Genomic DNA, 26,977 nt, shown 5'->3' on the forward strand with positions numbered 1-26,977 from the left:
TTCTTTTATAGCTAGTTGTTATCTGATCTGATGATCTAAATAGCCCCAAAGCTTATAAAGTCCTCTGCACGCTCTTATGTGAAGGAAAATAGCTAGGAAAGACATAGTGTATAATATTTAATAGTGTAAAAGTGCTTTTTGTTACCTCAGGAATAGCCTTTCCTTCCCTTCCCTTCTCCAAAACTGAAAAGTAGACAGTGCTGAAGTCCAGGGGACATTGGTACTCTCTCTCGAGTGTGAGGTGCCTGGTTAATTTGTTCTCATATGCTCAGAATGAGGATGATTTATGAATGCATTGGAGTTTCTGCTCAAGGGTGTGTCTCTCTTGCACATATTCACATACACAAGCCAATGTACACGTGAGTGGCTGCAGACCCACTGGCTTAACCCTGCACTGCCATGAGCTGTTTCAAAGGAAGTTAACACAGATTTTCTAGAAAAACTTAATGAGAACACCAAATCTTTTCTCTCTATAATTCAGCGGCGGAGATGGATATTTTCAAATGTTCTTGACTTCGTGGGAAATTGAATTTAGTTGATCTTGATAACATTTTAAATGTTTTTATAGCTAATAAGGAAGTTATAGTTATATAAAAAAAAGTTACAGATAATAGGGAAATAGATGGCTTTCAAATGACCAAAACCTGATAGCTTTTAAACTCCTTTTTTGTCAAATGGTGCAATTCTTTATTCAAGTAAATAACAGTTCTTAGTTCAACAACTAATGCAAAAATCAGCCATAATAAATATATTAACCTGTGAAATTTTCAGTCAGATACTGCAATAACATTAAAAAAAAACATTGCCAAATTCTTAATTTACAATTTTTTTTGCTAGCAGAGCAATAGCAGATATTATTTATCTTCTTATTTGAATCACCATCTAAAATTGAAAAAAAACCCCAGCAAAACAAAAAAGACAGAACAAGTACAAATTCACTTTAGCAAAGTGTGACAATATAAAAGGAAAGCTACGATAACAAGATGATAAGCAAGATAGATACTGAAAATGAAATTATCTGTCTTTGCATTCGTCTAAATAGGTATTCAAATTAGTAATTGTTGTAGTACAAGAACCAAATGAGAGAAGTTATAGTAAAGGACTCTGAAAAATTTAAAAAAATAGGGAAAAGGGTTTAAAGAGAAAATATATTTATTGCTTCTTAAAATGAAGTAGGTGGTTGTATTACAGAATGGTGGCAGGCAGAAGATTTTAAGCAAACAACCTGAACTATTTTTGAAAAATGTATACTTTCACTGTGAAACTGTGTTCATAAAGCTGTGGTGTTTAAGAGAACAAATGGAAATCATTGCTGGATTAAGCAAATTAGTTATGTAATGCAGGCCAGGCAGAGCCATAGTCTTATTTCTGCAACATGAAAGGACAGAGAAATGAAAAATATTTCTGTATTTTTCCTAATTTATATACTCCTGATTATTTGCTACTGGCTATCTTCGAAACAAGGCAATATTTGGACCTATCATTACAGCTGTTGGATTACCTAGGAGAAAAGAAGCTAGGTATGTCTGTCCAAACTTAAACAGCTTTCATACAAAGAGAGATTACAGGACTAGGTTCCTTGTAATTCTGAGGGAGATGATGGGTGTGAAAATGTACACATGTGTAATGCCATCGTTGAGATAGAAAAAAACCCATTTTTTTATCTAACACTGTAAAAATGGCTCAGTAAGTAAATCAGATCTTAGTTTTGAACCTCTTTGTCAGCTGTTAGATAACAGCTAATCCTAAAAGAAATGGAGATGTTAAATCAGGCTTTCAGAAATTTATGAAAACACTATTGAAATGCCTGTTATGCATTTGTCTATCTATTTTGGGACAAGGATTGTTGTTTTTCTTATGCAAGCCCACATTGAGAATACACTGGCATAATTAGTAAATTATATTGAGAATATTCCAATAATGAAATGAAGAAACTTTCTGAAAGAAATAATTTGGATCACATCAAAGAAGCCTGTATGAAAGAAATGCACAAAATTTAAAGTACTTGATTGCTTTTTAAAGAAGCAAATCTTATTCCAAAAAAACAGCATGATAAAGTATATGAATTATTTAATTTATTGAGTATAGTCTCTAGTCACATTAAGGATTTAGTTTAACATAATGAGCGTTTTCTTATGGTGAGAACAGCCAAGCACTGAAATAGGAGTGCATAGAAATGTCATGTAATTTCAGCAATGGATGAACTTTAGAATCACTCCTGACAAATGTTAAAAATGGTGCATTTAGACTTGATCCTGATTTAAAAGAATAGGATGGACTGTATGATCTTTCCCATTCCTTTTCAACTCTACTATTAAAAATGTCTATTATTTTATAATTTATTGAGAGTATCTAACATTTACTCAGCTTCAGTTTTACACAGTGCTAGAGGTCAGATAACAGAACTGAGATCCCTCAATCCCAAGTGAAGAGCCTGAACATCCTGATTAATAGCTGCCAAGTCCTGTGAACCTGTAAGCAGCACAGTGCACTTGAGGATCACACAGGTTTCTGAAGAGCCACGGGATCCTTATCTGTGTGTGCTGCAAAGCTGTTCAGGCATCACAATGCAGGCAGACAAGTGACTGCTGTGTTTTGGAGAGAGACGCGAGCAAGCTGCAAGTCAAAGCTGATGTAAGTCACCATTGGCAAAGCAGTCACAGAATAAGGAAATTTTGTGCAGGCAGTATACCTTGCTTCTCATACAGTGCACAGCTATGTCAGGAACACAAATGCTGTGACAACGCTGTCAGCATACTGTTTACCTCCCCATAGGACAAATCTGAATCTGAAAATGTAGTAGTTCTTGATCTCTCTTGCTTGAAAAATGCACACAAAGGAATGTTCTCTGAAAATATCTATTCTACAGTCTCTGATCTGAGTTCATGGTACACCACATGCATTTGATGTTCAGTCCAGGCACACAGTGCCTCTCACCTATTTATACACCCTTTAGATAAGTGCAAAAGCTAGCAAAGAAAAGCAAGCAAACTCAGTAAGTCTACATAGGCATTTCTCTTCTTTTTGAAAATGTGGAGATTGTGGACTATTATCCTCTCTCTCCAAATAGCCCTTTAGCTTACAGGAGGCCTGGGCAGAATACTGTTTGCCTCTGAATGCTTCAAGCCCAAATCTCCACCTCCCTAGACATAGTTGAAACATAAGATCATACACTACTCTAAGACTCCCTTTTAAATATTTCCACTCTTAAACAGAATGAGGAAATGAAAAAAATCCTGGCTTTATTGGGCAGTTGGAGGAATTCTATCATCCACTGTGTATGTTTCAAGGACAGGGTAAATTGATTAGTGAAAACTGAGTAGAGAAATAGGTTTTAAATACCAGTTCTCTGTAGAAATGCCTGGCTCTGTGCTACAAGTGGGACCCAATACAATAAACTGATGTTTATTTTTATTCTGAAGCACTAAGTTAGAAACTTTTACAATAAAGCAGATATAGTAATTCTGCTCAGCTTGTTTTTGGGTTCTATGTCTGAATCTTGGCAAATTGTTGCTGAACATACTTGTTATGTTTCCCCCTCTGAGACACCTTGCTACTAAACAGCATAGGGAGCCAATGCATTTAGCCAAAAGATCTGGAGACAGCTGTGGAAGCCAGGCATCTATGAGTGTAGGCAATATGTACTCAACAGTCATTGTCACTGAGGTTTATGAATGTGGTGCTTGTCCTGAGCTGGTGGGCTTATTTCATATGCTTTACTTGCCATGTAAGATATTGCTTCTATGTGTAGAAGCAATTTAATTGAGTTCTCTCGGCTTCCTACTGGTGAACATTTGCCAAGACCACAGACTGGCTCTGCAGTTTATTGGTCCTTGAAACGGACCTTATCTTATCCCTTCCATATGTTCCTGAGAGCTGTCTAGTGATAGCTAGATGGCTCCTCTGGGGAAAAAAAATGCAGAGGATGTAAACATCAAATAAAGCTATGCTTATTTCACGTGCATAAGGGTTAAAGCTTTGCAAGCTTTCCTTTCTAATTTCTATAAAAGTGCTTTGAGAAACAAGTTAATGTTTCACTGCTTCCTCTTCCAATACCTCTACCTGAATATGTTAATTAATTCCACTTCTTACGTGGGAAGAATTGGTGTGAATTTAATTTAGCACTAGCAAAAAATTCCTTACAGTCAGATCCAGCAAGTTAGAATAGTCTTCTAGTGGAAGAAACAAATCTCTGTATCTTCCGTAACTTAAAATGGTACTAGGCAAAATACTCCATCACTGCACTGGCAGTTTATATAAGAGTTTCTTAAATTGTCTGTTCTTCCTGTTGACTCAATGTTTTTCTGAGAAATCTTTCTGTAATAGATTTCAGGGCATGGCTGATTTTCAGATTAAAAATAGAGAGCTTTGAAAGTCTCAATTATATTTCTAATAGTGGAAGTGTATATTCAGTACACAAAATTTCGCAGCCACTTTTAATGAAATTAATTGGATAGATCTGTCTAACAGATTCTTGCTTTCCTTTTTTTTGATCCAGTGACTTTAAGAGAAAGTATTGGTGCAAAAGTTTCTAGTATGCCAATATAATACAACTCGTAAGAACTTGGGTGGAATTTTTTCCATCTTATTCGGTTGAGAAGATTGAATCTATTTGTCCTTTTTGTGGTAGGGAATGTAACCTACACTTGCAGGTGCTGGGAGATCCTCAATGATAGTGGCAGATGTTAGGAGAGTGGAGGATTTACCATGGGCCAATAAGTGAATTCCTGAGTTCTTCAGATCCTTTAAAAAGCTTACACGTGTTGAATTAATAGAGCTGATTTGTTTATGTCTGCTACAATTTGTTGTGTTACATTCATGTTATGAATGAAAATGCAAATCCTCCCATCAAAGGACATAGGACTGTAGAATAAGTTTAGCTGGTAGGGAAGTTTGGACTTTTTTTCTAGTTATTGCTCCAAGGCAGGACCAATTACAAAGTTAGATCAGAGCCTAAAGTTGCACTGATTGTAATGTGACAAAAAGGTGAGAGAGGCCTGCCTTAACAAAAGGCCTGAAAACTTTTCTTTTTACTTGCCACCTGTGTCTTTTCTAGGGCAGAAACATCTTTATCTGTTTCTTTAAAGTCAAATTTTAAAAGGCTTTCCTAGCTGCACAAACTCTGCATGGTCTTACTGGAATACCTTGAAAGCCACCTTTTCTCTCAGTTCTCAAGTCTGCTTTTGGAATTGTGAGGTCAGGATGTACCAGTCCCTTTGAACAGTCAGGGTTGCCCAAGCAGGCTTGGCAATGTGGACCTGGGTCTGGGGTGGCCTTTTTGGCGCTTGGGCAGGCGGGTCTCCTCCTCCTGACGCACGCACAGCGCTGAGGACAGCAGCACCCGCGGGTTCCGCGCGCAGCAGCAGGGAGCTGTGATTGGCAGCGGTGTCCTCACAGATTCCAGAGCTTCTCATCTGCCACCAGAACTGCTCCGTAAGCTCCTGCCTTCCCAAGAGGGTTCTGTGCACCATCTTTTCCCTTTGCCTCTTGAACCAAGTGGTTGCCTGGAGGGCACCACCCTGGGGGGGAGAGCTAAGGCCATTCTCTCTTTGTCTTCTTACACACCATTGGCAGTGGGGCTGCCATGCTGGAAGGGCAGAACCCAAACATTTTGGGTGTCTCTTTGTTCCCCTGGAATTTCTGAGATGTAGCAATTTTGTATCTAGTGATTATTCACTGGTTTTTTTTTTTTTTTCATCTGTTGTTAATTTGCTTGTTACTAAATTGTTATTTTTTCACTCATATCTACTTGTATTCGTATTGGTCGAAAGGGATTGGTTAAAACTGAGAGGATGTAACTCATTTTAGAGTATCCACCTCTTTAAATTGTCTTAAACCAAGACACATGGTTTCTTCCAATAAGAGAAACTCTTCTAGAGACTCTCACCTGACCCAGGGCAAAACAAGCAAGAAAAAGGACCTCATGCACACATTTGAAAACAAATCACAGATAATGATACACTGAAACAGATAACTACCACAGTGTTCCTAAGGAGTATCAAAGGGATATTAGTTTTCTAGGGATCCCAATTACAGATGAGTTATGCCCAAACAAAAAGATTAAGCTTCTTTTTGAAAGAGGTGAAGCCTTTTTTTTTTTTTTTTTTTAATGTCCCAACCCTTGTCATCTCCAGAGCTACTTCTGGCAAAAAATTGAATTTAGTTTCTCTCTTAAAAAAAATAAGTAAATTACCTGTTAGTTAGTTTATGTAATTGACTCTGGTTGATCTATTAAATAAAGATTCTGGATCTCATTAATTACTTAGAACCTTAGCTTGTATACATAGCTGTGAATTACTAAATTTCTTCAGGCCAAAAATTTTTTTGTCTTTTAATAAATGCTTTTTACTCCTTTAAGAAATTAAATCATAAGAAATACTAAACATCTGTCTGTTAAATGATCCAGTCTATTAAACAAAAATTTTTGTTGTCAGAGGCACAAATGCTTGTAATTTTTCACATGTAAAATTCATAACAACTTCTATTTAATAATACCTCAGTATGCAGAAGGCCAGCCAGATAGATTAAAACATAATTATATATAAACCAGAATGTGTTTAAAATATTTTAAACATTTCTTCACTTAAATAAATTATTTATGTTTTTCTTTCCTAACAATTTAGCATTTCATAGTCTAAGATTTATACAGGTTACTGTCTCTTAGGCATTAAGAGGCATTCTTGAACCTACAACGTAACTGATTCTGATTAAAAACAAAGCTATTTATTAATTTCAATTCTTTGTAAATTGAGATTTAAATATTTTCTCCTAATATCCAAAACTTTTCATGCGAAATTACATTCACTAGATGAGGAGTTACATTCTTTAGAGCTAAATGTTTAGCCAGCCACATAATGGAGAGGGATTAAATTTGCTTTTTTTCTTAAGGAAAGAACTTGGCTGATTTGCATACACACTTGCCCTTTGATTGCCATAATTTTCAAATAGTGCATTTATTAATGTTTGCCTAAAAGGATAAATTCTCAGACATGAAAGTATTAGGGAACATTAACAAACACACTTTGCCACAACCCTTGCAGTGACTTTTAATAGATTATTCCAGTCCAATATTTTCTGAGACTCCAGGTGTTACAGGAAAAGAGGGATAATCACTGTGGCTATGCTAACTATTTTTGCAGTACAACTGCCTTATGCCACACTCTTGGCTGGTCACGCCCAAGGGCAGACCTACATCATGGATAGCAGCTGACTACAGACTCATTTTGACATCTCCAGAACTGCTCAGAGCACCTTGTGTGCATGACATTTGCTTACAGTTCCCATCTTGAATTACTTTCCCTATAGATGGCAGTGTAAGAGTAGGAGCTTGAAATCCTAAGCAGCAGTGAGATGTTGTCAGTGGGATCCCTGACAGTGACTACAGGTGATTTGCTCACAATCCCTGTGGAGCCTGTCCTCTGCCTACTCGCTTGTCTTGTTCCTTTCTACTGGCAGTATGTTGAAGCTGTAATTTCCCTTGCTCTAACTTCAGATCTTTATTCACCCTAGCTGTCCAATCCCTGTCTATGGACTGAGAGGAGTTCCAGAGTGTGCTGCAAGGATGGCTGAAGTATAATCTTGGATATAGGAGAGAGGGAGTCTGTGTGATGTCTACAGCCTGTAACATCAGGTAGGCATCAGGAAGGAAGGAGAATCAAAGAAGTTCCTCAGTAAACCACACCTGTAATCAATTTGCTTTTGACAGAAAATCACAGAAAGCTGTAGTCCTGCCAGAAAATTTATTTCCAAGATTTCAGTTTGTTTTCCTTGTGGAGCAAACCAAGCTCATTTTTAAACCAACTCTGACAAAGAATTTGTGGCCATTTACATGAGTCATCTATGGATGCTTAGACATGTCTATGCTCTTGTCAAATATATTGCTGGAGGGCTGGGCTCTGCTGGACAACTGAGGTTTGATTCCTAAAAGAGTCTTCCTTCTGGGCTGAACAGCTAAATAGTCTAGCTAGGCTGTCTATATTCCTCCTTCCTTTGGCAGTTCTGAATTACAAACTGCTAAGCTTAATGGAAACACTATCTATCTCCTTATCTGTAGAGAGATACGTTATCTGCTCTTAAAATATCTGTTCCATTTATTTTTCATGGCTTTCACTACTTAGTATGAAAGAGTTAAGCACAGATTTCTAAGATTTGCTTTCAAATTTTCACTCTTCACAGGAGTGACTATCAGATGGAATTCACTTTTCTTTGTATAGTTCCGCAGTTCATTTCTGTGAGTTTGTTCTATTCCTTTCTAAATTATTGCTGATTACCTCTATGATCTGATTCAATATTCATTCCCTCAGACCTGAAGGCTACTGATGAGTGACTTAAGCTGAGATCTGTGGGAGACTCTTTTTTCCTGTGGATGGTCAGGGACAATGACTGACAATGAAAGACTATGCTCTTTTCCAGAGGATTAATCAATCATGATACAAAGTGAATATATAATTATTTTTCAATTATATTCTAATAGTTGATAATTGAACAATTTTGTTCTTGATGTGGGATAACTCCTAGAAGAGTAGAAAGTCTTTGAAAATTTAATTCTCTCTAGGATGGTCTAACACACCATGAACCTTACAAGCTTCAAAGCTTAATGGGCTTTCCTTCCTGCTTGCCAGCTCTAATTAAAGGCAAACTCTGTTTCAGTATGTTATTCTATTAGCTTGCATAAAATCACTCACATTTGCATCAGCCTGTCAAACCTCATATTTGATCCTGCCTAGTCTCCTGAATGAAACAAGAGATTTATTTTCTTTTTCTTCTGGCCATTGTGGTCTTCTGAATTAATTTTTCTAACTCTTTGCTTCTGCAACTGTGAAGCTGACAGGAAGTACATTTCTCATTAACAAGGCTTTTGCTAGTTCTGGTATCACACTGCTACTTTTCTTCATGCCACAGTAAGACTACTTCCTAGTCAAAGAAAAAGTAAGTTGAAGGGTCTCAGGGGCTATCTATATTAAAATAACTACATATTGGCATAGATTATGCAGACAGCAACTTGACAAAATTTTCTCCCATTAGCAAAGAAATACTGATTGGATTTCCATTACTCTCCTAATTTCTTTACATCTTAATATATATTAGTAATTTTAGTTGTGATTATGACATATAATCCTTGAAATACCATAGAAAATGTAGTGATAAGCCAGCAAAACTATTTGTACAAACTCTATTAAAATATTGACTTTTACTTTTAAAAATTAGGTAACGACAATGTAAACCAATGGATTATCTTCTCTTTTTAGATATATTTATTTACTTTCACAATTAAAACATTAATTTTAAAAAGGAGCCAAATCTGTCATGACCCTAATTCTCTCCATCCAGAAAATTTGCAAACTACTTTACAAATCATACTCTGTTGATGCATAGTTCCTTTATAGGGAAATAGAATGATTATCTATGTAGAACAACTCTGTAAGCATGTTTGAGCAGATGCTGAAGTGAATGGTATTGCATCAAGTACAAATCCAAGTGTCATTTTTCAGATTAATTAAGTTTTAGCTAGGGCCATTCAGCGATATGTTTCATTTGTTCCTACTGCTTTGAATAGGAGGTTTTATATTTGAGTGCCCCACTGGGCACCAGCACCACTGAGAAATGGTTGTATGATTAAGTTTATTAGACAAAAGCATAATTGAGATGCTGAGAAACAAAGGATCTAAGTTAAAATCAATTCAGAAATTATAATATTTGGTCAGCTTCAGCTGACCTTGGGTCACACACAATCTTATATTTTAATCCTGGAAAGACTATCATTGGCAGAGAGTTTCTTACGCAAAAAAATTATTCTATAATGCAAGTGGAATAGAATTTTTAATTGGTGGAAGTGATATGAACTGTGATTTGAAATTCAGGAACACTGAAATGTCAATAGTTGTACTAAACAGTCACCAAGACAAAATCACCATTAGTAGTTATCTTCTGAAAGAAACACAATTAACCTGACATGGTTTTTCTTAAATAGCATTTGATTTGTGATTACAACAGAATTACTATGCCCACAGCCTTCATGTAAGTATGTATATATGTATAAATATAATTTCCTTGCTTCAGGCACTTTCATAAAACAATATCAGCAAAGAGCTCCTATAGTGAATGCATCCATGCATCTGTTAGTGCTATTTGCTTCTCTCAGGAAAACCATCTCCTCACAGCAGGGGTTCCTACAGCATCTATGATAGAAGGACTGCAGGACTCATCTAACATTAGTGCACAAAATACCGTGCACACAGATTGCTGGAAATGTAAATATTAAGTTGGAAATATATTATAAAAAAGCCTGGTAGACCTTAGCTGATATGACTTAGCTCAGAGAATTTACTATGGACTTATATACTGAGGGTGACACTAAGAAATTCTAACACTAGAAATTTTTAAGGATCTTTTTATCCTCTTTGATATTTGTAACTGTTGTGAACTTTAGTATACCCAGCTCCAGCTTCTGTGAGGATTAAAAAGCTCCCTAAAGCTCATTACAATTATTGGTGCAACATCTATGTTAGAAAACAAGTTATGAATTCCCTTATGAGAGAGGTCAAACAAACTGAAACCTTCAGCTCAAGGTCTCGTGTGCTATTACTCGATAAACTCATCTGTTGGGATGCTCTGTAAATAAAAGTGAGTTAACATTTTTTACTCTTAAAAAGAGGGAAAAGGGAAACCTACTGTTCCACCATATGGGATTTCATCATTCTAATGAATGTATTTGGAGCACTGCAATTACCCAGCTGCTCAGCATTTTGTTATATCAATTTTCCTAGAATAGTTCTTCCAGACCTGTTCTTCATATGTTTGCCTCTGGCCACCACAGCATGCTCAAGGGGCCATTTTTCCCATTTGGCCATGTTCTTCAGATGAAAGTTTATTTAGCTCTAGTAAGCAAAATATTCTAGAGACAAATTCCTCGCTTTCCAGCCCACTTCAATAGTTACCTCAGTCCCTTCTCCTAAATTTTCTGTTCTGTACTGAGAATCATTAGACTTATCTTTTAAATCATAATTACAGAAAAGTTCCAATAGTAGTTTTCCTTCTATTTTTGTGTTTGTTAACCAGTCAAAATTATTCTAGAAGTCAGACATAAAAAATATCAGTGTTAGGGACCTGAAGAAAGAAATGTTGATGGACCAATAACAAACTTTTATGTTCTAATACAAAGTAAATCCCATTGAACTTTAATCTTAAGTGTTAGAAATTTATATCAGATTGTCCAACAGATTATTGGACAAAACTCTATGAATAACCCTTCTTGAAAGAAGACTTTTCAGTTTTGTCTGTTCCCAAAAAAGTCTTACACTAGTGTTGGGTTATGAAGCCACATGTTGCAATTTATAAGAAGATTTTCAGCTATATCTCATAAGTTGTTCTGATATCTCTGTTATGGTTTTTCATTCCACATACACATTTTCTGATACTTTGGCCATCATAATTTATTTTATTTTCTTTTTACCTAAGAAATTAACATTGTACAAGCTGCTATCATATTTGAATATTCTTGCGTGGCCTTCCCTCACCTATGTATATCTTACCTGCCTAGATTAAAATTCCCTGAAGCAATGCTAAAGAATAATATCAGTCTATTGCTACTTTTCTTGAAACAGTCTGAGTTATTATTATATTTTAAAAAATTAATATATAATCATGACTATGACATATTCATTTCAGTTATTAGTAAAGAACAACAATTAAAGATTAAACTGTTGCTTAAAAATACCAAGACATCTCAAACTATCTGAAGTTTAAAATTATTGTGTGCACAAAAATTATTTTAATACAATTTCCATCACTTCAAAGAATGGCATTCTATTTTTATCTCTGTCACATAAAAGACTATCTGAAATCAATGAAAATTGCAATTAAGGTGACTAAGGTCTGAAGTAGCTCTACTTAGTGTCTCTGGTGAATAAGTTAACCAAGCTTTGTGCTTTGATACAAAGGTGAATAGAGAATGGTCTCATTTCTGCATGCAGTTCTGCTGAGATGGTTTGTTAGGTGACTACATTACCTAAGCTGTTATTACAATGGAAGAAAACTGGAATAAGAGAGTCATAAGTCCATTCTGATAGCCTGTATAATTTCAGATTTAATAAATCACAAAATTATACAGGACAAGAAAAAAAGTTTTTACAAAAGCAAAGATATGTTGACATAAAAGCCAAAGTTCAATATGGTGTTCAATGTGTGGTAAGCCAGAATAAACTGTTACTGTTGGGTGTGTGCATATTTTTGAACAAAAAATAATAATATAAAAACACTCTGGAAAGGCGATATTATATGGCAGAGATAATGAAAAAACAACAAAAAATCTATGCCTAAGGGAAAGTTACTAAAGACAGGGGATGACAAGAAGTGCAGGGATATGGTCCAAAGATTGCCCACTTGATTCCCACTGAAATTGCAAGATTTCATTTTCCTTAAGGGAAACAAAATCTTGTGACCCAAAAAAGAAAGAATTACAAGCGCTCTACAAAGGAGATAGGATCAAACGAAATGTGCCTGAAAAAACCCCCAAAACCCAGAAAATTGGGACATTTAGCAACTACAAGAAAATGGTCTCACAGGAAATGAGGTGATGTCAAAAGACCCAAACATGCCAAAACTAACCTCAGAGATGTTGCAAAAGCAGGGGAAAAATCAAGGAGGAAGACACAAACCTGTGGAGAAGATATGAGTGACAGGACATGGATACTAAAAAAGAAAATCAAAAAAATCTTTGCTATGGTCGAAGCTACCAAAAGCATCGGGTGCCATGAAGTCCAGGGAGATGGACCAAATCTTCCCAAAACTGGTCTGCATTGTGTTTCTGGAAACACATATAAGGATGAACAAACACTCCAGAATAGAGATGTGATCAATGGAAATGAATTTGAAGGGGAAAAAAAAATTAATTGGGAATTTTATTGACTACAAGAAAATGTACCTGGATTGCATGAGATGCCATGCAGAGGGCCAAAGCATGTCAAAACTAATCTCAGAGATGTTGCAAAATCAGGGGGAAAAAATCAAGGAAGAAACAAGGACTTTGAGGGGAAGGTATGAGTGACATATCTTGGATATGGGGAAAAAAAATCTTCACCAAAGTGAAATCCATCAAAAGGCATAGGATGCCGTGAAGTGCAAGGACATGGACCAAATCTTGCTCAATTGATCCCCATTGAAATTGTAATAGTCAGGTTGTATTAACCCCTCTAGTGGTCTCCAATCACAAAATTGGGCAATGGTCTGCACAAGCTAATTATTGCCAAAGAATATCCACCCACTGACTTCACATTCAACATCCCAAATTTGAAGGACACAAGATTCAAAATGCCCCAAAGACTTCATGCAAGGTGTCTATAGAATGAGTGTTGCTTCCTGTCTCTTGAGAATTTTTCATAACCCTTTTGCCATCAAACATGATGACACTGGGCACTGAAAATAGATTTAGAAAATTTGTGTGTGGTTGATGGCTCGTGGCCTTGGGTGATGTGTCTTTTCATCCTCAGTACTGTGCTGGATGCTTGCTATGTCTGAAAGCTATGGCAGAAAGTCTTGCTTTAATTCCAGCTTTCAACCCTAAGGTGATTTTTGGAGCTGAGTGAATGAGCTAAAGGTTGCCTGGACATGACATTTTTCCTCTCTGAATCCTGCACATCTGCCCTGTGCTTCCAGGAATTCAGGTGCCACCTGAGTAAGTTTTGTACCTCCCTTTAATATATTCATATCTTTTAGTGAAACTGATTTATTCCTTCCAATGAAGGATTAAGAAGAATTGGAAAACACTGTGGAGACAGCAGGTCTTCCAGTCCAAAAAAGGACTATTCTTTCTGGATTTGCTTATTTTGGCCCTGCTTAGAGCATCTCTAAGTGGATTACCTTACTAATTGAGGAATGAAAGAATCCAGCAAAGGGAATTTCTGCCTTTGAATGTGTTTTTGTGGTAGTTCATCATCCAAACTTCTCTGAATACACATCTCCCAGGCTTCTCTGTCTTATACTAGTCCAACAGCATTTTGTATTCTGAACATTAATCACTGCTTACCCCAAGTCCAAATGTCCTCTAACATATATAATGACAGATATGCCTCTACTTCAGCAGCTTCCATATGTCCTTCCTCTCCTGGCATGGCTCCCTTATGTCCCCCCATCTCCTGGCACAGCTCTGCTTTCAAGAGTTAGTATTCCTTTCACTGTTCTGTTTGGCATTTCCATTCCTCTTGTCATTAATAAACATCTGTTGCTTGAGTTCTGTGATACACTATTAATCATCCAGCTAAAGCTACCAGGTACTCTTTTTTACTTAATCAATTTTTCCCTGCTTCATCTTGCACTGCCGGTTTGATACTGCTGTCTGTAGATTATTCTAAGCAAAGATTTTCTTCACTTTTGTCAAACTGGGTGTGCAAGTATTAAAAAAAATATGAAAGTTCTATTAACCTTCACATTCATGACCAAAATAAAATTCAGTTGGAACCCAAAAGATATAAAAAAGCTTTTAGAAATATTCTTTCAGAAGAAAATTAAAAATGTAATAAACAAGAACAGATTTGTTTATTTTTTCATTCTTAGTCTTCAGTCTGAAAAGAATTCTTTCATTGAATTTTAATTGAGTTTCATTTCAAAGATAGATCTTTGTCTCTTTAAAATGATTAGTTGAAGGTTTTTCATGGTGTCACAATGTAAAATATCAGTACTAAAGACTTGAATGATATAGCTTACTGTTGTGGTGCACCAGTTTAGTTGTTCTCTTGCACTGGGTGATTGGAAATTTGCACAGAACAGTTTTGTATTGCACTGTATAGTTTATGTTATATCGTGTGTTTTTTTACCCCTTTCTTCTATCACATGGTCTTTCCCTTACCTATCCCGGTACCTCCTGGTGGTCTCTCCCCTGGTACCCCTCCCCTTGCCACTCCTCACTGGTGTCCCATTGGTTGTGGACACCTCCCTCTGTCCCCATCCCGAGGGGTATAAAAGCTCCCTGCCGCCAGGGAATGCCCTCTTTTCTCCCATGGGTTTGTCCACCTGATGTGTGTCTTGGAATAAAGGACAACATTTCCTACATGGAAGAGAGCGCTTCTCTATCTTTTACCTTCATCTATGAAGTATCGTGTGGGCAAGGGTCCACTAAGGTAGCCGGAGTGGACCCCAACAGCCCAGGAAACATGATTCTTCAGCTTACCTAAGAATCTGTAGTCTAATTTGGTATTTTTCTTGTACATACCTTGATCTGGAAGTAGAATTTCTAGTATTTACCTGAATTTGCTTTGATTTCAATGACGAAATTTCAGTAGCTACTCCATTTTCATTAAATTTATTGAAACTGTAGATCATTGTAAGTAGATGAGTGTAATAATTGCAAACTTCATGTATTCATGATTTATATTTTATTTATCTACATCTCCAGAGTCTGAAGCTACACAACTGCTTTGAGTAGTCCATCAAAGAATCACAAAAATGCGTATAATCAAATATGACATTTTTAACCCCAAACCATTGAAGTCAAACCCAAAAGATAACAGCAAATACTTCTTACATTGTAGATCAAGATAAACTTTATCTTTTCTGAAAATATAAAGTATTGTACTTTTCCTCTGTCCATTCCAGAATACTAGTACTTAGCTGGTATTCCTGGTAGAAGATAGAAAAATGCTTAATGGTTTTTGTCATGAATTTCCATTCTTCAGTTGAACCAGAAGTCAAAACAATGCACAAAGTTGCTGCATTAAGTGGCATTTTGAATTCAGGTACAGAAAGAGTAATAAAGAGTAGTCCTTCCTACTAATTTATTTGCTTATTTACTATTAAAAGAATATATAGATGTTTGCATGAGCTAAATTTAATTAATATAATTTCTGTGTTCTGAGTAAGGCTAAAGTGCTATACCTTCATTGAGAGTGTGCTCATGTGTGCCTGAATGTCCTTTCCATATGTATGAGCATTCACAACCTGCAGCACCAAGAAATTAAGAGTCTGCACTGCCTTTCCAAAGACAAAGTCGAGACACATGAGTCACTTTACTATTGATTCAGGGGTTCACGCTGCCAAGTTGCTACCAATAAAGTAATTTCCTAAAATCCTAGCAGTTGTGGTCTAAAATTTATCACTGTCTTTATGCAGCAAAACATCACTTTTAAAAGACAGAAGAAAATTAATTAGAAATCCAGTGATGTTCAGACGCCAGTAGTAAAGCTCCCTGAAATAATGCAATGTATAAGAAAAAAATGTGTTGACTGTGGGGAAAGAAACTGAAATGGTTATGTGTTTTTTCTCTAAAAAATCACTAGGGAAAAAGACTTAAAAATAGTGATTCATCTGTAGTATTATAAATTGTATTATAGTTCAAGAAAAAAATTAATTTGAATAATCCCAGACAGTGTTCTACACAATTACGATAAAACAATCTATTCACAAAATATATGCTTACCTAAAGCCTTTCTTGTTTCTCAGAAATGGTTGCATATTAATCAGGTGGTAGTCAGATCCACTGTGTTATTTTCAGCACTCCTGCTCTACCACAGAGAAAGCCCATGTCATTTTTCCTTCCTATAAATATGACCTCATCTATCTTATTGCTGGGGTAACAGAAGAAGCCTGTAGAATCCTGCTGTAATTTAACTATAAAATGACTCCTTTTTTTCACACCACTATGGTAACGAGATGTTATTTAGTTACTGATATTATTTTGCTGTTTTGTTTTCTTGTTTTCCAAACTTACTGTATTGCTATGGAGCCAGAATTTGAAGGCCCAGAAACACCTGCATATATGTCAGTCCAACATTTTAACCAAGAATTAAGCAAAAATTATATATATGGGTGTTTTTCTGTTAATGTTAACTCTACTTTAAACTGGAATAGCATTCTTCTTAAGTTATTAAAACCAAGACCTGCCTCCTAAATTTCATCTCCATTCTCACTTGGATGTAAATAATTTGCTGTTATGAAAGTTTTCAGATATTTTTGCTAGTTCCTTTGGCCCAGTGGCACAACAAAATGTCCAGCAACAAAATGTCCTTGATAGATTATTTTATCTAGAGAAGAGACAGTCACAAAAGCATATGAGAATCAACCCTTATTTTACATTGAAAAAGTATTATATAACCCCCCATGAAAATGTCAGTTCGGGGTTTATTCTTTCCCTGGATCCAATTGCTACACTGAAATTTGGGCAAGGTATCTTTGCCCTCTGTAAGGCAAAAAATTCCTCAGTGATATTTCTTCTGGGAGCCCCTTTCCCAAGTCCCATTAGCTGTAGCTATGAGCGCTCTTTTGCTCTGAACCCCATCTCTCACCATATATAGGTTATCATACCCCAAGGGATCCCTCCCCCTCTAGGAACCAAGCTCCCCCTGGAGAGTTCTAGCATCAGCCCTTGGCTGTTCGTACATAATTCTTTCCAGTTCCCAGCCTTGTACGTAGCTCCAAGCATCCACTCTCTTTAATCTTGACCCTTTACCCTAGGCTGAAATACAGGGAGCCAAGGCCTTTTGACTCATCGAGAAACAAAATGATAGTTATTTAAAAATTCTTAATTTCCTTTGACAGCTATTCTCTATTATTATCTCCTTTGTGGCTCTGGGCTTTCCTTCCTCTCAATTCTAAACTGACCCCTAGACAAGACATTCTTTGCCTTCCTCTCTTCCTCACAGAGAAGAATAATTCTCATGTCCACCATTTGCCTCTCGCAAACCCCCTCTGACTATTTTACATCTATATTTTCTGACCTTTTCTTTCTTTCATAACTTAACTGTACACTGAGCCATTGGTCAAACTCCTTACTTCATCCAGGGACTAAGTAGTAGTAGCTTTAATGATGTGTTGTTTCTGGGGACCTTCATGAATTATTCTGAAGTAAGTCTGTGTTTATACCTGCTTGTGAATAAGGTACTGGAGAATTATGAGAACAATAAAATAGAAAACATGAAGAGTTCAGGTTATTTGCTATCTGGACAGTACCAAAGAAACAAAAAAATTCTTGCTTGACTTTAGAAAAAGGAAAATATTTATAAATTTTTTCTTACATATTCCTCTGCTTTTTATTTTTGTTTTGGTTTTGTAATGTTTTTTAAAATTACATAGCTTGTATTACTAGAGAAATTCACACTATGATTGACTTTGCTCAAGAGCTTTCTACTGCATTAGTACAAACTCTACTAACATGAACATTTATAAAAAAAGGGTCATGGGAAGGGAAATCTGCTACATGTGACAAATACCACCCACCCTACATTGCTCCTCATTCTACACATTGTGTTCATATTACAATTAGCTTGGCCTTGTTGTTCATGATAGCAGTTGTACAAAATGACAAAAATATCTGTGAGGTTTGAACAGTTCTGCCAGCTTGTCTCTTAGGTATAAGCTGACCCTAATTGTGGGCATTTCCAAGTCATCCACTGTCTATGCAGATTGTGTTTAAAGATGCTTCCCACTTCACCCCCAAATCTGCAGTTGGCCACTGAGATTGAACAAAGATACTTAGAGAACCTGACAAAAAGGTTGGAATGTTTCATTACCCGAGAGTATTTCTTGTAAGGAGTTGAAATTAGATGGGTGATCTTTGTCCCTAGATGAATTCTCTGGGCACAGTGACTGATTTTGCAAGAGCTGTATCCTAAAATACAGACTTTAGGGCCTGCTCAGACATAGATATAACCAAGGCATGCCGCAAAAATGGCAGCTTTTAAGAAATATCTCCTCAGGATCCGTTTTGGCTGTCTCAGCTGATACATAATGTATTTTAAAGAATGTGCGTAGGACATTTAAGGTTACAGAATGCACTCAAGGAGTCAGAAGCCAAGTTCACCACACTAAATTAAGACTCAATGTTAAGACCAAAACCACTTCAGGTTCCGAATTTTATTTTGTGCTGTTGAAAGTCTTATATCCTGTGACTCTTGGAGCACACTAGAAAATTTTAACCAGTCAGGTTTCCTCTCTGTTTTCTGAAAGAAATATGAAGAAATGACCCATATGAAATTCTGATACCCCAGCATCATACTGGCAGATCTTATAATAAAGCATGTTAAAAAAAAATCTGTGAATCGATGAATAGAGATTTGTACAAAAAAATCTTTTAGCGCAGGGGAAAAGTGCTGTCTTTTGTGAAAAGACTGGCATTCTTCTGAGTACTAGTGGGGACAATGGATCAGTAAAATAAGTACAACATTGCATTGGGTAACTTTATTTCATCTCTGACACTGACTGCAAGTGAAACGAGCTTGTTATTACATGTGAAGCCATAATGCCAGATTTTCTATGTTTTGCCAAAAGAGAGTGCATTCTCATTGTGTAATTGATATTTGAAATCCTTTTGTCATTATTTCAACACACAAAGTAGAGCTGAAAGTGTAATTGGTCTGATTCCTGAAAATCGTAAAGGAAAGATTTATACTTAGCTATGCTTTGTACATTACAAGGCATATCTTTCAGGCTCTTCACCTCTAGATTTATTTATTCCCTCTGTTAACTGGTGAAGCTTTCAAATGTGGTAAGCTAGGCACCTAGGGATGAACTCTTGGCAGAAGAGGAAAACATGCATACTGCCTCTTCCAGCTGGTCAAAAGAATAAGCATAAAAAGGTGTGTTTGAAACCCTACTGTTCTCTGCAGAGCAGAAGGTATTTTGAGAAAGCACCTCTACTCCTACAGAATTTCCAAAATCTCTCCTTAGAATAGGCAGCCAGATAAACAGGGCTTACTCTTTTGGAAGCATGCAACTCTGAGGGTAAAACATCTCCATGGTAATGGATGAGTATGGATCTCCTCAGGCTGTGGAGAATCTAAAACCTCTGGGACCAGGAAAGAAAGAATACTACTGTGTCTGTGGAAACCCAGAGCACTGGGAATATTTATCTTTCTGCTCTGGGATGTCCTGACCCCTAGGGAAGCACTGACTTTGACCCTCATTTGTGGAGAACATTTCCTAGACTTCAAGACAGACTAGAATCCACAAAAGTGTGAAATAGATTATAGAGAATAGTGTAGGTGTATCACTTGTTGAGAAATTTAGGTTTTGGGATATTTTTAGTATATTGTGGATGAAAGCAAGATGGAGGGCACAGAGTGTTGTCCTGGGTTTCTTCTTCATGCTTCTTCCTTCTTCTTCACCCTTCCTGGGTGGCACTCTGTAATTGGGCAGAAAAGTCCGCATTGTGGGCTCTTTGAGATCAGTTATTGGGTTAAAAGGGAAAATAATCTAGGTGTCAGTTCTTAATTGGATAGTTTAGTTTTAAAAGACCTTGTAACACAAGACTGTTAGCCATTTTGTGCCTTCTAATGAAAAGCTGCTGAACTCGCAGTAGTGAGAGTGCTTTACTGATAAGAAATGATAAACACCTGAGTCCGAACATGAAACTACTGTCTCAAATGCCTTCAATCCAGACCCGTAGAAACCAACAACTGGGACTCCCACATGTGTCTTACTCCCTTCCTGGAGAATTAAAGTATTACTGTGTCATAATAGCTCATGGTCCATTTTCTAAATCTTTTAGATCTGTACATGTATTTGAGGAGAAAATATATATTAATCTTTTGTGTGCAGAGCAGAAATGCTTTTGCCTTACTGATACAAGATATATAAATATTTCTGAGGACAAGCATGTTTTTCATACTGGAGTTTCAATTCTCTAAAGCTGTGGTAAAGTCACCTTTCCTTGTACCTATGAGTGGGAATTGGAAGAAGAAGGTTAACTCTCAGCACAGACACAAAAACGTGTGATGTTAATGTGTTAATGAGCCAGTTAACTCAGCTCCAGTTTCCAAGTACATAAAACAAAATATTATCAACTGCACATCTTAGATTCAATCACAATTTTTTAAGGCTGTGATATTTGAGATTTGGAATAGTTTGTTTGGGTTTTTTTCTCCAAAAAGTAAATGTGGATAACAAAGCTTTTTGGAGAATTGTTGTGAAGTTGACCTGACCTTTCTTATCTTGATTCCATCTGTATTAGCACTAATTCTGCTACAAAAGGAGATCTGCAAAGTGAAACAGTTGATGCTGAGGACCTCATATGCAGACTAAAATTGTTTTTTTTTGTACTAGCTTTAGATTGATCTGTGGAGTGAATGGTTGGAATGCAGTAAGTAAGCACGTGAATTAGATCTTCTGCTCCTGTTTCAACTAAGAAAAATATTTATTTGCTCCAAGGGCACTCTGCATTGTAACCTAAGAACATGTGTGGGCTGATCATCAATAAATTGAAAAGGACACTGTTGATGCAAACTAATACACTAATATAATTGCATCCTTAGCCTCTTGCAGGGGTATCATATTTGAATACAGGGAGGGTTTTTTCCTATGTTTTCACAGAAATGAAATAGCATAAATTCCATCCTCTAATAAGACCTCCTTTAGGGTACCTGCTTCTTTTAGACCAGTCAGACCGATCAGCTGTGATATATCCCAACAGTCCCTCTCTCTGAAATTCTCAATATTATTTAGGAGAAGGAACAGATTCCTTCAACAATTCTTTTTAATACCAATTCTGAAAGAAATTTTTCTAAGTATTTAAATTTTTCCAGAAAATGTTTTTCTTTATCTTCCATCTCTTAATTAGGTAATTAGGATTTAACTAAAAATCTTGTGCAGAACAGAATTTGCAGTTTTATGCCTCTGTGTCACAGCTGAAATTTCTCCTTTGGAAAAGACCATAATAAGTAAGTTAAAAAAAATCAGTGTAGCTACTTTTTTTGAGTAGAAGGAAAGCAATAATCTGTGTGCTTCAATCTGGTGCAAAAAAGAGAAGAGCATCCTAACTCTCACAATTATGATAAAGGCTGGAAATGAGGCAGGGAAGAGGACCTGTGATGAAATCTTAACTGTCATTTGCAGACAGGGATTGCCCCTCAACTGGGAGACTGTTTTGTGAAGACTTTCACATGGATGGTGAGATAGGAATATGGTAAGTCAGAGAACCTTTATTAAAGAGTTCTTGTCAAACACACAGAAAGGCGACTGAAAAGTATATTCACATATTTTGATTTGTCTGTGTTGGAATACTAAGTGGAGTATAACAGTAACTAGGCATTTATCAGCTTGCACTTGGGGTTTCAGAGTCATCCAAATCTGTTCTAGAAGCAGTCAAAAAGCTTATGTGAAGCTATGCAGAAAATTACACTAGTAAATTTATATGTAAACTTTAAATAAAATGTTCAGATTGAGTAATCTCTAAATGCCAACCAATTCTACCTCAGCCTGGGCAGAGTGCCCACACTGGTTTTCAGATGGGATCTGTTCTGGTCCCATAATGCAGAACTAACTAAATCTGTTTGTTTTTAAATAAAAAGACAACAGATTGTTCAGGCAGGTTGCTATCTGACTAAATAAATGCATTTGAGAAAGTATTATTAATGCATGTTCCAAATAATAGGAATAAAGGGCTTAAAGAGATGTTTGTACACACATATCATTCTAATAGTGGTCCCAAGCCTGGTTTTACAAACCACAGTTATTCTGTCACTAATGAAAAAGCCCCTGGCACACCATGGTTGATTGTCAGATGCAATCCTCTGAAGCTTAGTGCATAAACATTCCAATAAACTCTTTGTGTATGTTCTTGTTAGAGCAAACATGTATAAAATTGGTAGTACAACTGCATGAAGTATTTACAAGTTAAAAGAGACTTAATTCTACCTCCTTGTATGCACCTGAAATGGCAGGATTTTCTGAGACCTATTATTCAGTGCTTCACTTTTCCATCTCCATTCTGATTATCAAAAACCATTGTAAAAAGAGCAAGGAATGGTGAAAATTAAACAAGCTGCTAATGAAGATAATCATCATTTATGCAACGGAAGCTGCAGTTGATCTCTAGGGATCAGCTGATATGAATATTAATTATTGTAGTCTCAAGAACTGTTCAACAGCCAGCATAATACAAAAATAGAGTACAAAAAATGCCAAGCTTCAATACTTAAAAAAAAATGTTTCCCACATTTAAATACTTTTTTGAAAATAAAATATACACTTATACAAATTAATTTTCACTTAACATGCTGCTCAGAAAGTCTGAAAAGACCAGCAGGCTTAGTTTTTTTATATAATTATATGTCTTTCTTATGACTATCTCTTTCTCATGGTGAAATCATCCTTTCAAATTGTCAGGAATCATCCAATAAAAATAACTTTACAGGTGTCATGAAAAATTATTAATATATTTTTGAGAAATCTAGTTTAAGTTTATCCTAACAAAAGGAAAATCCCTTCTGTTGGAAGGCTGTGTGTCTGCAATGAGTTAAGCCGATGCTGGATGTGGTGCTCCTACAGGCTCCACCAAGAAACGTCTTTCCACAGTGTCAGTTGAGTCAGATAACAAGATCCGTAAGGAGTCCATCCCTCCCAGGTATGTGCACTTACCTTTATTAACATATAAATAATTGTCTGGAATCCATTCTTCCCAGGAATGCACACCTGGATTCACTGATATGAATATTATTTTCACCACCTCTTTCTTTTCTCTGAAGCAGTCTTGGTAACCCACTGTCAGAGAACAAGGAGGCAGAATGAGAACACAGTCCCAGTGATCTCTTGCTACAATCACAGCTAAAAGAGTTACTGTCCTGCCTGTCTTAAATTTTTACGCATACATGCATTTTTATGCATAAGTCATGAGGAGTCATGAGGTTATTCCACATAATATCTTTAATTTAGCACATTAAATATTAAGTGGTACATATGCAGATGTCATGCATGTGGTTAGCTTTCTAATCAGTTCTACAAGCTGCAAGCACATTTCTTAGAAATGGAGCAGTTGATGGTGTACATATGAAAACAAATCATTAAAGATCTTGAAATGAAAGGTTGCTAGGATGTTTGAGCATTCTAACTGAAGAGGGTATTATTGCTTTGCAAAAATTTGCACATGTGTATTTGCAGAAAGAGCACAATGTCACACGTAGATAAAAACAAAAGCTGTTCTGGATGTATTACATGTTAGTGCCACTGCATTGTCTGGAAAAAGCCTAGAAAACTGATCTCTGGATTCAGACATTGTCACTTACACAGCTTTACAAAGAAGATGGATTTCACATATTGCTTCCCTTCCTTGAAAAAAAAAAAAAGGCTACACTTTCATTGGATGGGTAAAATGGATTTAAGGTGAGCTTGAGAAAACTAAAACTTTGGGAAGAAGTTCCACTGATTAAAACTAAAAGTAGAATATCTTTGGGTTGTAAATGTCACTGGGTAAAACAAGGTGGTTTTGTTTGTTCTTATTATCTTTCCTGATAAGTTCAAAATATTTTAGTTCTTGATATCATTGAGGTAACATACAAAGTGCAAGGTGGGGGTCATATTGATTTTTTTCAAATTAATGTCATCATTGCTGGCTGTGCATAAATACTTATTATGTCAACCAGCATATTGCAATAGTGTTGCTTTTATTTTTTTTTCACACAAATATTCTGTTTTGGGTGACAGCGCATTATTGTGAGGGGAGGAGAAGAAATGTGACAGCTCAGAATTGTAAACCAAAGTGTATGTTAAAGAAAAAGATGAAAGCAGAACTTCTGATCTCTGCTAACCTAAAATGAGATCATACTTATATGGGTAAACAAAGATGCAAGAGTGTAGGATCATGTATGACCAGTAACCCTTACAAGTGAGGTTCCTGCATTGCTTTAATTAAAAAATAATTTTGGTTGTTATTCTTTTGGAAGGAAAAACTTGCTTCTCCCTTTCCAGAAATGCTTTGATTCTGTGACTCTTAGGAGAAGGAATTACTATTAGATGATACCATAGACTATTTTCCATTATCATCTGACTCTCTATTTTGTTATCATTGTTCTGTCAGTTCATGCCTTTGGATTTCAGAGTATCATCTTGGAGACAAAATATTTTGCTAGGGAGCTGTGCCAGTGAAGAGATCAAAGACATGCAGCAAACTAAACTAAATACTCAATGTCTATGCAGTTAAGCTAAGTGATGTTATTAAAAACCTTTTTCTTTCCATTGTTTATGCAGTCTCAAGGGTGCAAAAATTTCAATTTTCCATTATAAATACACATAGAAGAAGCTGAATTTGTGTAAGGGACTGATCTTTTGAGTGTAAAATCCAGGCAGCTTAAAAGCCAGTGTTTGTTATTTAGTTTATTCAAACTTGTAAGATATTTCTATCATACTCAAATAGCCTATGCCTTTGACAACAGCAATTTTTCAGTCTTACAAGCCTTTTACTGATATTACTGATATCCTTTGTGAATAAACATTTAGGAAGCATGAATAGCAAACCATTCTATTTTTTTCCATAGTAAAAAGAAAGTGTGACTTTTGTGGGGTAAGACTTTTGAGAAGTAAAATTTAAGCATAAAAAGGAACAGAATTGGACTGTATTGGCAACAAAAGTAACACAACAATATGGGCAAGACAGAACATGCAATTAACCAACCAGATTCTATGAACATTATTAATACCAAATGGGAAGATGTAAATTCTCAGCAGTGTGTGGTGACAAGACAAGAGACGATGGGCACAGATTAAAATACAAGAGCCAAAGAGAAACTGAAAAAGAAACTTATTTTCTTGGTGTCAGTACCTAAGACTGGCCCAGCTGATCTAAGAATTCACTGATGACAACCCAGGAAGATCACACCAGTCTCTCCTGTCCCACTGTCAACTCTCTGGATCTATTTCTTTGTCCAGGGGACAGTTTTCAGTCACCTAGATAAACTGGAAAGTAACAGCATGAGATCACCTTGGGGCTGGATGAGAACCTGGGAAAGACAAGGGAGTACAGTGCTTTTTTTGGTTAGGAGCAATCTATTACATTGGTTCAGCATCTCATTTCAGATGTAGGCATAGAAAATTGCAGAGCCTCGTGTTGTTCTGAGCAGTGCAGCCTGTGTACATCTCCAGAGAGCCAGCAACACTGCAGGAATCATGAGTTTAATAGAATGCATTAGTAGTATTTAACAGCTTTATGTTTGGTACTTTTGATGAGAAGCAGGCCCACTGAAAACAGGGAAGGAGGATTACAAAGGGCTAAAATTCACTTGGGAACAGGTAGTGGATATGGGCAGATACACTGAAGTTAGCTCATGGGATCTGAAAGATGACATGTGCTTTGGAAATAAATAAAAAATTCAGAACTTGCACCACAGATGAGGTTTTATCTGTCCTGACATGTAGGATCCCTGATGCTGCCTTCTAGGACAGATCTCCAGTGAAAGGCTCTGCTTTAGTTAAATCATAATTTCCTCTATTTGAAAAGCTCAGAAAAACAGTGCTTACTCTGAATGTTAGCCTTCAAATGCCTCTAAATACATATTTTCTATGGCCAGCTGCTAATCTCAGCTATAGCTGAGGGAAAAGTAGATATTGAATTGGTCAGTTGAAGGTTTCTCTATAGATGAATCCAGCTCAGATGTCCGATTGTGATAGCACCTTATTGATACTGATCTTCTACACTAACATTTTTAAAGGAAGATTTAAGCTGATGTATTAAGCTTTGACAAAATGTTGTTTGAAGTAGGTGCTAACATTTTCTACAGGGAAAAAATACTGAAAAACTAAAAGTAACTCTGGGAAAATACAGAAATGTAACATTTCACCTTCAAAAACTTCAATTAAGTTTTAATCAGGTCCCAGGATATGCAGCATTAGAATAATTTTCAGAAGCCTCCTGAAACACACAGTGGCATGCTCTCTATCAGAGGTTTCAATCAACTCAGACATGAGATCATATTTAATCACTACTACTGGTACTCTTCCAGTGTTTTCAGTGGAGCAAATGACAGTTTATTTCCAAGCATGCTGCCTGTTTAAATGAAATTGCTGAAACTCTATCTCTCCTTCAGTACAGCATAAAACTATTGTTTATAATACATGTACAGTGATATAAGCATTTTGTGACTTGAAATACATAAAGCATTTCAAAGTTTTCTTGCACATTTAGGCAATACTTTCCCGTTCCTCCTGCATTTGGAAGACTTCCTAGCCCAAGGCTGGAGGAATGTGCTCATGTCCAGTTCCAGCTGCAGAGGGCATTATCACAGAA

The 26,977-nt window shown here is 36.4% G+C and overlaps 1 protein-coding gene across 1 annotated transcript in view; it reads left to right on the forward strand.

The window, feature by feature from the left end:
* The first annotated feature begins 7,556 nt into the window (after positions 1–7,556).
* The window catches only part of ARAP2 (ArfGAP with RhoGAP domain, ankyrin repeat and PH domain 2), a 196,162-nt gene continuing 176,741 nt past the window's right edge, over positions 7,557–26,977 (forward strand). Inside the window, exons 1-3 of the mRNA XM_064418435.1 lie at positions 7,557–7,630; positions 21,817–21,886; positions 23,200–23,326. The gene's annotated coding sequence lies outside the window, so the exon portion shown is untranslated. The remainder of the gene's footprint in view (positions 7,631–21,816; positions 21,887–23,199; positions 23,327–26,977) is intronic.

Source organism: Passer domesticus, chromosome 4 (genome assembly GCF_036417665.1).
Source record: "Passer domesticus isolate bPasDom1 chromosome 4, bPasDom1.hap1, whole genome shotgun sequence".
NCBI classification, from domain to species: Eukaryota; Metazoa; Chordata; class Aves; order Passeriformes; family Passeridae; genus Passer; species Passer domesticus.